The sequence below is a fragment of the Anser anser genome, assembly GCF_964211835.1.
Source record: "Anser anser genome assembly, chromosome: 3".
Classification (NCBI taxonomy): Eukaryota; Metazoa; Chordata; class Aves; order Anseriformes; family Anatidae; genus Anser; species Anser anser.
The window spans coordinates 87,699,971-87,713,268 of record NC_139722.1 but is presented as its reverse complement, the minus strand read 5'-3'; the positions used below and the strand labels follow the sequence as shown (position 1 = coordinate 87,713,268).

General features: G+C 44.1%; 1 long non-coding RNA gene across 1 annotated transcript; it reads right to left on the bottom strand.

Annotated features, from left to right (window-relative positions):
- Positions 1-2,342: 2,342 nt before the first annotated feature.
- On the bottom strand, positions 2,343-12,994 carry LOC310897610. Its single transcript, XR_014582415.1, has 3 exons — positions 4,191-12,994; positions 3,257-3,670; positions 2,343-3,176 (listed from the first exon to the last, which is right to left on the bottom strand). It is a non-coding gene; the product is annotated as an uncharacterized lncRNA (long non-coding RNA).
- Positions 12,995-13,298: the final 304 nt, after the last annotated feature.

Below are 13,298 nucleotides of genomic sequence, written 5' to 3'. Positions count from 1 at the left end.
CAGGAAAGAAAAAGAAAAAAAAAACTTGTTCTCCAAATTCCCTGTTCACAAGACAAGAAGTAATTGGCGACTTTTGCAAAGCCCTGCAGTACATTTCCTGAGAACATTATAAAATCATTTACACAAGTTTTTAAGGAAAAGTTGAAGAAGTCTTTAAATGTTGGCAATGTTTAAGGCACAGCTTATCCTCTGGCAGGGCGTGATCTGGATGACTGTTTATGATCTCTCCTGGCCTTGCCCCCTGTGAGCCATGGGTGCTCCTACAGCAGTTCTGCACTCAGGGGGATTGCAGCTGCACACACTGGCTCTGCATTTGGCCCCAGACTGCCTAAGACTGCCTAATGAGCTTGTACTGCGAAACTTTTGCCATCAAGTTTCAAGACATGAATTTGAAGATTCACATTATAACTGCCCTCAATGATTTATTTATTGCACCTGTGGTTTTATTCCATATCCTTACGTTTTTTAATGAAAGTTCTGATTTTATAAAATAGATCACTGGTCTTTCTAGGCAGCTTCCTGAACTAAGCGCATTCTGCTGTTTTAATTTTTTACTCATTACTGGTCTACGTGTAGAATCACAAAATATCATCTGTGAATCAAAAGGCTGGTTTTAATTATTTGTCCTAAGGTATCTTTCATCGTTTGCAGAAATGTTGCTCTCAGAGGTAAGAAACTGCTGTTTTATACAGTTAAGGTGTTTTGTGCTTTTTATAGTTTCTGGGTACTGTATGTGAGCGTTCTCATCTTCTGTGTTTTCTGTTGTGCTAATCTGAGAGCTTTTAAAGGTAAAGCTTTAAAAAAAAAAAAAAAGGTTTTGAAGTTCCCTGGATTGTTCTCTAATTGCTCCTTGGAATAAAACTTTTCCACGTCATTCTAGGCCTAGGCTATCTGTTCTCTGTGACATATCAGTTAGAGAAACAGCAACCGTAGTTCCAGAGGGCCATATGTTTTATTTTTTGTTTAAAATATCCACAAGCAGATGTTCACTTCCGTAGTTTTGTCTCCTTGGAGGAGCTACGAGTTAACCATATGAACCCCTGCAGGCCTTTAAGCCCTATGGGTGGTGCCACCGGCTGTCTGAAGCCTCCATGTCCTGGCAGCTATGCCCGCTACCTCCTTTAGTTCTTCTGCTATGGCATCTCTTGTTTGGTACAAACCGGTTCACTTTGGTACATTCCCTGGGGAAGTTAGTCTTTGTGCGTGTTTGCAGAAGGTGAGTTCAGGGAGCCTTGATCCAGTAGTCGCATTCATGTGCTTCCTACAGTTAAAATTACTCGTTCTGTCTTCCTGAATAATTGAGGTGTTTCTTTTCATGTGGTGAAGCTAAGGACTCTGTCAGTGGATTCTGATCCCTTTGGGATTGCCCCTGTGCAACAATAGGTAAACACAGACTAAGTTAATTTATTATTATTATTATTTTTAGCAATTGGCCACTGGTTCATTGAGGAAACAGTTACAAGGATACACTCTCACACAACTTTGTTTAAATTACTCTTTCCTTTTTCAGAGTCTCAGGGTGATTTACATAGTTTTACGCAGTAATATCAATACACTGACTTCTGGAATGAATTAGGAAACCGTCCAACTGTCCAATGGTGAGTAGATGACAATTTAGAAAGGAAAGTGTCAATTCCTTTGTCCAGTTAAATAAACAAAACAGAACTCTGTTGTTATAGTAGTGACAACCTGAATTAAAAATAATAATAAAACAGTGAAGAAGTGGCTACCCAGAGATCCAGCCATGTCAACCTGAACATACCTGTTTATCTGGAGCCTGCATATCTTTCTTCAGCCATCACTACCTGAACACCTTCCCTGTGCTGGGCTCTAGGGAGGTTCTGTGGAGTCCAGCAAGGTCCATGGATTTTCTAGATTTTTACTGGAGGCTTTGGAACATGGTTCTGTGGTGTTCTCTTTCAGTGGGCACAGTAGTCATGATGGATGTATTACAACTATTCCAAAAGAGAAAATCCTGCAGTAATGTGACAGTTAAAATTGTATTGCAGCATTCATCCAGTGCAAACTTGGGACTAACAATGTATGTAAGGTTATATTCTCATTTTCCAGCACTTTTCCTTCTTACAGATTCTCCCATGTTCCTTGGAGAAGAAATAAATTGAACTGTCTTGACAGTACAAAAGGAAGTAAGCTTTTCTGGCCCTGTCTGTGTTTGTGTAACCCATGCGTGTGTGACACTGGTAAATGAAGCACTAGAACTACAAATGTGAAACATCAGTATTTTTCGAGGAAATATTTTACTCCATTTCATTAAAATAAACAGCTGGTCATTCTAGAAGCATCTGTAGAGGCAATGTCCAATGTGAACTTGCATATGAACAATCTGAGCCCTGTGCTTGGTTGTGCTACTGACCCATGATGGGGGCAAGCTACTTGCTCAAGTTACACGCATGCAAACACCATCTATCCACTCTTCATTTGTCTTGTTTGTTGTGATTAATTTTGAGCTGATTTGAATTGCCTACATGACAAAATTAAAAATAGCAACAACAACAAACAGTTACACAATATTGGCTGGGAGTATTGTAAACTAAACATTGTAGGGTTATGGGCATGAATATAGATGTATGCTTTAACCTACCAAATTATGTTAAGGTTTCTAGTTCATGGATAAAGGAAATCAACATGACTGATGAAATTTCAGTCCCCGGGTGATAGAAATGTTCTTGTCTGTTCTAATATTGGAAGAGGATTGTTTCTGAAGGAATGGAAAGTCCTTTGTAGAGCTCCTGACTGTGGCTCTGGGTTAAGGATTGGTAGTTTTCAGAATGCTAGGGCAGCTTGTACAGTCTTCTATAAAATCATGTATGAAGTGTTAAAGCAGTAATGAAATAAATATTTTTCAAAATAAATTTTTAAAAAGCAGAATGCTTATACAGCAACATTTTTGAAGTGTGGCAAGGAATTCATATAAAAACACCATTAGACCGTGGATGGTTCGAAGAAAAACATGTCGGGCTCATTTCTCACAGTGGGACCATTGCAGGGCTTGAATGGACCATCTGCGTTACTCCCAGCGCTGTCCTGTGTTTGTTCAGTCACTGGTAGGCTACTCAGCCAAGTGTTAGCCAGTTGGAGAACATTCGCAGCAGTAAGCAGCAGAATAAGCTTCACTTTCTAGGCCTCTCTTGTTCTTTGCATCAGCAGCTGAAGAGCTGAAAGGGAAAATGAAAACTTGGGAAGTGCTTATGCTGCAATTCCAGCTTGGTTTTGAATTTTCAGAAAGCCCACGTACATCCGTGGATGGATACGTGGAAGCTCTTTCAGCCACAGGAGCACATTTGTGAGCACTGCTGTGGGAAGCAGCCCCAGCCGGTGAGCTGTGGGCAGAGGGTGGCAGGCGGGGCTGAGCCGGGTCTCCCCACAGCTCTGGGCCATCAGCCCCCACACCTGGGGCAGGGATGGGCCCACCTGGCTGAGCGCTGGGGAGGGCAGGCCCTGAGTGCCTGCAGCTGGGGCTCAGGTGGGCCCTTCTAGCGGAGGATCAGCGGCTGGGTGCATGTGATTGAGCCGAAACTTCTCTGAGAGCTCTAGAAATGCGTTAGGATGGTGGGCCTGGCTGCTGCTTACCTTTGGGGGAAGCACGTTGGTCGTTCAGGAGCAGTGCTGCTGCAGGAGTCTGCTGGAAGACAGGCTGAGCCTCTGGCTGCTGGAGGTGAAGAAGGGGGTGAGTAAATGCCTTGCTGAGTGGTTTTATCCTGTTGTTTTCATTTGAGAGCCTTCAGTGCACCTGATGGGTTTTGTAGTGGTTGGTATTTCACAAGGTTGTGTGTTTGCTCCTGGCACCTGCCAGGGTTCAGTTAGAGGAGAAAATCTGGAAGCTGCCCGTAGGAAAGTTAACCAAGCGTGGAAAGGATTTGGCAAGTCCTAACAAGGAGGCATATTAAGTTTTAAGCCTGTAATTAGCTAAATACGAGACTCTCCATGCAGGGCTTTGCTATCCCTGGGGCTTGTGGCCAGACTTGTGAGGAAGCCCCAGAGCCTTCTTCTGAGGGCCTGCCCCAGCCCCTTCTGTCCCCTCAGGGCTTGTGCATGTGGCAGTCACAAGTGAAATGAAAATGTTTTTTCCATTTCTTCACGTACTCCAAAAAATGCTTTCGATCATGTTCTGTAACTTGAGTAAGTATAGAGAGATACAAGGTAAAAAAGAAGCATTTCAAATGTGTTACCTATGAGCTTCTGTCATTTGGGAAGAGCTTCTTCCTGTGAAGAAACTGGCGGCAGGAGTTCTGAAGTCACTCCCAGTAGTTTAGCTTGTGAACACTGTTGTAGTACGTTTCTGTGGGATACATTTTAACCACCAATGTTTTGTTGGCTTTCCTCTCTATCTCTTCAGAACACCTGGTTAAATCCCTTGCTGACTGGCCTGCATGAAGTACTGTGGCCAGAGTGAGCCCAGCTCCATGGCCTGAGTGTCTGTGGGAGGAGTTAATGCTGACGGCCAGCAGCTGGCATCTCCTTCATTAATTTGCAGCCTTACATGCAAGCTAAGCTTTGTTGTGTTTTTCTTAAACTGTTCAGGGGTTACTTAAAAGTGATTTTTAAACTTATAGTAGATAAAGAATTTGAATGAAGGAGGTTTTGTTATTTATATGAAGCAGAAGTGAATGTTTCATGTATCTACAATGATATCAGATTAAGGCAAACCAGATGATTGCATTCATCTGCACTGCAACACCCTGTTTTCTGTGGGTTGCACTGGATTTACTTTGACACGAATGCTGTGGCTTCGGGACTTCATCCTCTCTTATTTTGAATGTCGAGTCATAATTACACGTGTAGAAATTGAATGGAGACCACAGTTTCTGTGTTTGTGTACATATGCATATAAAATATTTGTGTAGATATGTGTACCTGTAAGTTTAATAGGGAATAGGGGAATTATAACGGATACGAATTGTTTCATTTTGTAGCTATGGTAAGCAACATGATTACTTTGAACATTTTGAAATCTGTAATATGTGAACTGAAAATTTAAGAAAGGTTGTGCAGGCAGAAACCTAATTCCAAGACCTGAGTTAAAACTACCTTGTGAAAGGGAGCTGCCACAGCTCAGCACTTAATTGGGCTTCCCTCTGAGAGGGAAGACAGGAAAAACATCTGTTGAATACAGTATGTTCCTTGTAAACTGCAGAGGAAATGCTGTGTGATAGCCCTGCTTGGGACTGCAGGCTCATCATGACCAGAGCCACCTGTTCCTGTTGGAATCCCCTGACTTGGGGCAAGCATATTAAAAAGAAAAAAGGTGAAGGATGCTGTAAAGTAACGTACTAGTTGTTCTTGCTTTGGAACTGGGAGCTTGTGAATTCTGGAGGGTTCACTGAGTCAGTAGAAACCAAACTACCTCTAGAAATCAATATTGCCTCTTAGCAGGACGGTTGTAATCAGCATCTCCAAAACATCATACCTGCTTCTAGGGAATCTGCCCCTGAAGGGGAGGGAGGGAGAGGGAGCCTTATGCAGCCAGAGGTGGGGTTTTGTTTGTACTTTGGGGGTGCATTTTGGAAGCAAGGATTAGGGGGTGCAGGGAGATGCTGAAGGAGGCTTGCCACCTACCTGTGGCATCTTTCATTTCCTTTGGTTTCTTCAAGTCAATACTCACTCACTGATCAATAAACTGAGAGTGAGTGCAACAGATACAGAGCAGAAAGGATGACCCAAGACTAACCTATGGACTTGAAGCTATCTTCTAGAATCTTCTTCTTCAGTAGTCAACTGCTAGAATAAGAGTCTCTGAATAGTTAAGTCTCAGCTGTGGGAGGGGAAGAGAAAATAAGAAGAAGCTAAACAATCCCTGGAGTGCAGAAGCTGGGGCCAAATGCTTCCTAGTGCCAGGGACTGCCTCCTTCCCCTGCCCCTCTCAGCACCCGGTGCAGCTAGCGTGTGAAGCCATCACCTTTCTGTCTCCCTCCTCATCTTCCTCCCCAGGCATGTAGATGAGTAGCGAGAGGCTGAGGGAAGACATGAGGCAGGAACTTATGTGGGTGTCCTCTGAGCTTGATGCTGTTCTCTTTTGGGATTTACTGCCATGGTTTCCTCAATCAGAAGGCAGTCTGCACCTCCTGCCCAGCAGGAGGTAAATAGACGTGAACGGCTCCTGGTAAGACTCGAATTGTTGGTCTGCTCACCAATATGACACTGAATCTCCTCTAGTTTTCTTGCCAAAACAGGCGGTGTTTTCAGTGGTACTCCAGGTAAGGAGAAGTCAAAAACAAATCTTAAACCAGCGAGCTTTAGAGCCAGTGCTGCAGGGATGGCTGAATGCTCTTTTGGCCCAGCAGCCAGGCGAGTTGACCTGCGAGTTGGGAACCTGTGGCCAGAAGGGAAGGTGACCATCAAAATCAAGTCCTTGGAAGAGATGTTTACTTCTTCAGAACTTCAGTTCCCAAGGGTTTTGGCAATGAATTTTCAATGCTGAACATGGATGACTTTCTTTCTGGAGTTGCCTTTGATTGTGTCTTTTGAAACAATTTCATTTGCTTAATCCAATTTCTTTATTAGTGTAACTTACCTGTCTTGTGTAGCAGTGCTGATTAATTAGAATTTGTCACTTTTTAAGCTAGAGTGTTTTAACTGGTAGTCTTAGCAGGAAAATAAAGGAGAAATCGTAGGACAGGAAAAGATTTCAATTGTTGCTCTTCAGAAAGATTTCATCCTTTGAGATATGGAAGTTAACAGCAATACATGAGTGTATTTCTAAATAGCAAGACTTAATATCTTAAACGTGCTTTTACCTCCTGGGTCTTCCATCTTGATGCCTAGTTGGAAGGATGGGGTCTTCCAGTTGGAGCATCATTGCCTGCAGGCAGAAAGTACTGGGGAGAAGCAAAAGCCACCCCTGTGTCCTACAGTCTTTTTTCTTCTGTCTTCAGTCTGCCCAAACACCTCCTGTGTAATGGGAGGTTGTGTGCTTCATTAGAAGATTTGATCCAAAGCCTGCTGAGGTTGCCTTCCTTTGACTTAGGTTTTGTCGAAGGCTCCACTCAGCATCTGTATTTCCTAAATGCTAAAAATAAAACAATAAATAATTCTTTCACTGGAGACCTGTGAAACTTTCCAGTCAGGTGGTATTTCAACCAACATAATTATGATAAAATACAGCTGGTGTGGAAGCTTGGGTACAAAGCAGCCCAGTTGACCAAGTTTCTTTTTTTCCAGTTGTCATAGTCAGATTTCAAAAAGATGTGCCTTTTATATTCGGAGCAGGCTGAGCAGTTCTTGGTATTGCTGGCATCACAGAGCCTTAGAGAGACACGCAGAAACAGAAATCTTTGCTAAACTTTGCAGAATGTATTTGAAAACTTCCGATGTGAAACGCTAGCCTTCTGAATATTGCTTTATCCAAAGTGCTTCATGACAACTTTTATGTGCTGTGAGCCTTTGAAACAATCTTTTTAGACACATTGTTTACCTTTGCTCTTTTACTTCGACAAATATTGCATAAGCCTTTTAAGATGTTTCTTCCATAGTTGACACTCACCCCGTGCAAACTGCTCTCCATTCCTTATCCTTCGTGTTCTTCCCTTCTCTCTCGAGGTTTAAAAATTGAAAAAACAAAGCCATCAAACCAGTCTCTAAATCTGATCCTGGTGGAAGGGGGAGAGGGATCCAGGTGTCCTGAGGTTCAGCAGGCACTTGCCAGCTGATTTTTAAGTGGACTGTTAGATGTGATAGTGAGTAGGGTGTCATAAACTGAACTGGAATCGTCTTCTGGGTTTCTGTCGCTGTCCTGAAAGGATACAAAGTGACAGCGTATTAATGCCCTGCGATAAAGCTAGCCAGTGAAAGCGTGGGTTTTGCACGTTACAAAAGCCGTACCTTCTAAACTGATTGCAAACTTGAAGGATGGGGGAATGCAATAAATTATGTGGCATAGGAAAGAAAACAGTATGTTTCCACTGCAATGTTACCAGAGTGACAACTCAGCAAAGAACTTAGGAAAATCATACTAAAGGATTAAATACTGTTAACTTTGAAACATTTTTTTTTGTATTAATCCATTGTTTTTTCCTCATGAAAGTGGCTTTAACACCTTCCTGGTATTGATATGCAAAGAGGCACGTCTGTCAACTAAATAAAAACAGAAATGCTGGCAACTCTTCCTATAACCAGAGGCCAGCTGTCAGCCTGCAGGTCAGTCTCGATACACTGATAACCACACGGGGATGTGGGGCAGAAACCGGTGCTGGGTGGCCACTGAGCTGCCAGCTGCAGGGCTCCCTCTGACAAAGGGCTGCTTTGAGGAAGCCCCGTGTGTTGTTTCAGTTGTTGGAGCTTTCATTAGCCGTCTTAGAGACAGCAGCGCAGACATCAAAGAAGGAAAGAAAGGAGAAACCCGGATGCGTGCCAGGATTTCTTCCTTGTCCCCCGGCGGTCCCCAGCTGCCCTCCCACCCGGACGGCAGGGAGCCGATGGGTCTCAGCGGTGTCGGGCAGCAGTGGCTGAGGTGCCTGGGGCACAACTGTTGTTCCAGGAGTGCCACGTTTTGTTGCTTCCACAATGAAGTGCCGTGGGATTTTAATTTTCCATTTACTTATTTCTTAGCTCCTTCGTTTTTGGCACTCAGGCCCAAAGATGAAAAGCTTGTCCGGGGACATGAGTGTTTCCCTGGAGCTGAAAGCTGGGTTGCCAAAGAACTTTCCTAGGAGCATCTCCTTAACACGCGGCTGTTTCCCTAAGGAAAGGGCAGGCTTGCTGTGATGTCCACAGCTCAAAATGTGCACGTAGGTTTCGTGGTTACAGCCATCCCCAGCAAGAGCTTTGGCCAGGGGCATGGCTGCGTCGTTGTGCTGGTGCTACGCTTGGCTCTTCTGTTTATAGGTTGAGCAGATGGTACCCTGAGATGAGTGAAGTCATTTGGTTTTGGGTGAGAAACCTGATGTTTCTGAGCATATTTAGATGTAGGTAATGTGGCTGTAGGCATAGACAACAAGTTAACATTACAAGTTTTTTCCAGAAGTCTACTCTTTAGATAAAAATGCTAAAAGGGTGGGAAGCCTGGCATCACTGCTCTCATATCTCCCGTTTGCTCTCACGTGGTTTCTCTGTCGATGCAGGATAGCTCTATAGATAGTGCAAGCAACTGATAACAAGTATGGACTGCAATACGGGGGTGAAATTCTAAGAACTACGCAATCTGTGCAGTTGTGTCTTATGTTCTGTCATGGCCAGTGCTGCAACCAGAAAGTGAAAAAGAGAGGAATTTGCTAACTGGGATGCAAACTGCAGCTTTCTACAGGTTTGTATGATTTACATGATATATCACGGTAATTGGTGTAAACCCCTCCAGCAAGGAGGCAGAAAGGGATTTACCAAGCTCGGAGATAATTAAAGTCATGCTGAAGCTTTCCTAACAGGTGCTAAATGTGACACAGTGTGTGGTCTCCCTGCGCGGAGCTGGCTTTCCCTGTAAATGGGGAAGTGCAACATCAGATGCTTCAGTGCGTGCACGCGGATAAACAGTGCTTTTATGGCATATTAAGAACAGTTTGTCTTATGACTCTTCATATGCATCTCATAATCTTGATCCGTGGTGTCTTTAGCAGAGCTGTCTAATTTCCAAGATGTGCTTCTGAAGCAGGATGGGGGCTGTTCCTGCTTCTTATTAACTGTATTACCAGCTAAACAAGAAAACAAGCAAAAAACAAACGAACAAAAAAACAAGCTGCAAACAGCTGACAGCAATGTGGACCTTCAATGTTTCATTAAAAACAAGAGGAGTAGTAATAAGTCTAGGGGTCATGGAGGCAGAGACCAAGCTCCTTTTGTCTCCTGGACAGCCTTTTGCATGTCTGGGAGAGTCCTGGAAATGTGCAGATATTCACCAAAGTCTTTGAGCTTTGAATAGAGCTTTAGTTAAGTGTGAAGGTCAACCCCACATTTTAGTTTGTTCCTGGATAAAATTAGTGGCCTCATCGTGCCTTGCAAGCTACTGGCAAAGAAACTCTCTGATAGCGGCTCCTGGGGCTGTATGGCTAAACCTGACAACAGCAAGTGCAGAATTGAAAGAGGGTGGTGTGGTTTTTGCACCATCTTGGGGATGTGGCGATTCTCTTTGATTTGCTATTTTGTTGTGCTTGAGAGCTTTTGTAAGAACGAATTCAAAATGACTTGGGAGTTAAGGTTTCAAGGAGGAGAGAGCAAAGAAAAAAAAATAATACTGAAAACAAAAAGGCAGAGAAAAAAGGCATTCTAGTTATTTTTGAAGTGTTGTTCTGTTTCCCCTGTCAAGATTTGGATAGACATAAATTGTGATATGTGTTTTACATATAAAATTTAATTTTCAGTTTGTGGTAAATGAATATGTGGGAAAACGTAATGGTCACATTAGGGATTTATAGAACACCATATTTGCAGACACTTGTCTTTTACCCTCTTTAATCCTGCCTACAAAGTTTGCCTAAAGAAATGCCATGCATTTACCATTACTGTGGGGATATTTGGGAACACAGGAAAACAGATGGCAGTACTTTGCAAGGAGTTTCTTCTTAAAATAGTGGGGAGATGGCTTAGGTGCTTTAATGCACCACCACTAAAGTAAACCCTGACTTCTGTGCTGAAAATCAGTGGGCAGGCAGGGCGCTGCTTATTGCCCGTGTCTTAATCTGCAAGCTTCCAGTATGGGAGATGCGGCGGTGCCCTCCAGACCTCTACAAGGACCAAAACCTTTGGAAGGTGGTGGGGGCTGCGTTTCCCCGGTGGGTTGTGCCCACTGATTATGGTCCTGTTGGTTTAGGGGTGCCCCCTTGCTTGCGAAGCATCCCAAACCCACCCGCTCCTGCAGGTGGGCAAGCACCCCGCTCCTGAAGTCAAGTGGAGATTTTCCCCCGGCGCTCTGTCTGTGGTGGCCTGGGGTCTTCAGGGAGGGCCAGGGGTGCACGTGGTTCCTATTAGCTCCGAAAGCAGAAACGTCTCGGGAGGGCAGGCGTGGCTTGCTGGCTCAGATCGGCAGCAGGAAGCCCTGTGACAGATCGTTCTGGGCCAGCAGATCCCCCCCACCATGCACTGAAGCAGGGAGCAAACACACAAAATCACAGAAAATCCTGCTTAAAACAGCAGGAGGTGGGCGATAATGGCTGCCTTGCATGGCCTCCCCCTCTTCCTGCCTCTGCGAGTACTTTCTAGAGGGAGCTGAGGGACGGATGGCTCTTCTGCTCCCCTGGGAGCGGGGCAGCACTGAGGAAAAGCCCTTCCTGGGGAGGGCAGTGGGTTTCCCAGGGTGATGCCCATACTGGTTTGACCTCAAGAAGAATGGAGAGCAAGCTGGTGGTGAACGTAATATTTACAGCTGGGAGGGGAAGGAAAAAGGCTGTAGTCCAGCGGGTGGATGTCGTTGTGGTGAAAGCAGAATGACTCGACCAGCTCTAGGTGGCCCTGCTCGAGCAGGGGTTGGACCAGGTGACCGCCAGAGGTCCCTTCCAGTATCAACCCGTCTGTGATGCTGTGGCATCAGGTAGCTAAATTTGGAGAGACTCTACAGCATGGTCTCATTAAATCACTGTGGCTCATTTCCTCAGCCCCTAGGGACTGTTCCTTCTAATCTCTCTGCACCGCTGAGGAGTTCCTGTAGCTTAATGTGTCTGCATCTAAACACAGCAGGTCTAAATATCCGTCTTTATTCACTCTCTAACTTCTGAAGATACGGAAGGAATCTCTCTGGCTCTCAGAAGACAAGGTGTTTGAAGAAGTGTTCATGCACTTTACATTATCAGCCAAATGATTTGAATTCTGGCTCTGCTGATGGCTTCAAGGAAATTAGTGCCTTTTACTTAAAAAGCAGAGGGTGATGCTGTCAGCGCGCTGCAGCTCTGTGTGCACAGATGTTAAGCATCTTAGTCATAATGCCAGCAGGATTCAGACTTTTTACTATAAGATCTCAGTCCCAGTTTAACCTCACTGGAGAATTTGCTTTGTAATTCTCTGGGGAACCTTCTTAATTTATACATTTGTCTAAAACTGATTTTTCTCTCCTTTCAGGGAATTCCTCCCTGTTTAATAGTATTAAACACTTTCTGCAATGTTTCTGACCAAAGCTCGTTGGCGGATCTGCCCTGTGCTCACCACGGCACACGTGCTGATGCAAGCTCAGCAGGATGTTAGGTACCTAAGAGAAACAATACACGTTTGGAGAAAGGTGATGGAAAACCCTTCCCTTCTGCTCCTGTACCGCTTGAAAGGGCTGCCCAGAAAGCTTCCCCTCCAGACATATTGTTCTGGGGCGTAGGTACAGTTCTTCCTCACTTCTGCCAGAAAGATGAACGTAGTTCTGTCTCGGAGCAAGCTGCAGCATGATGCTGTGTCCTGGCAGCCATACATGTGAATGAAGGGAAGGAAAAGGGGGTTTGCTGCAATGAGATTCGTGAATGAATCTCATTTTTCACTGGAAAGAGTAATTTTTGTGAAGTCTGTTTAATCTCAGGTGGCACTTTTTTCTAGCTGAACTGAGCTACTCAAATTTCCTGAGCCACAAAGGATGAATAGCTTCACGATTTATGATTTTTCTCTACAGAAAGAAGAAAGTATAATTGAAAATAAGATGTACAGTAGAATTAAATTTTCAAGCTGCAGGTTGGAAGTTTTTTCACAGAACACAAAGCATAAAAGAAACGTGGAGTTTTATATTGTTCTGCAGATTATTGCAAATCATACTTGCTTTGTGAAGTCAAAATTGTCTTAAATGTTTCTTTATTACTGGGAACAAGGTGTCTCACCACATCTTCACTTCAATTAGCATGAGTAAAGACTAACTCAAAAAGTGGAAGTTTTCTGTGTTAGAAATAACAGATAACAGTTACATTTAATCCCATTTATTACTATGGTAGGATTGAAAGCCTGCTTCTGCACAAGTGCTGTAATCAGAGCTCAGGTTGGGAGAAGGGAGATGGGGGAAATATGTTTTATGCTTGTAGAACTGTCTTTGCCAACAAAATGTGATCTGTCACTGAAAATGCTACATCCCAAATCTGTTATTTGATTTAACAGGCAGCAAGGAGTTAGTGTTTAAACATCCCTGGTGTGTCCAGAGCTCTCTGATGTTCCCTGCTGCCGATGTGAGTGAGCCTCTCTAACACCACGTGGAGCTCTTACCATCCTAACCCTGGCGCACCGTGTGTACAAGCAGAGCAAAACCCACCGCCTCTTTCCCTGTCAGAGTCCCTGTGCTCTCTTCTTCCCTAGCTGGAGGGTCTTCCTACACGTTAGAAGTGTATTTTCCTCTGCTAGCCCTCAGCCACTCTGATATATCTCTGCAGTTGATTTATGCACCTCTAATAAGTCCC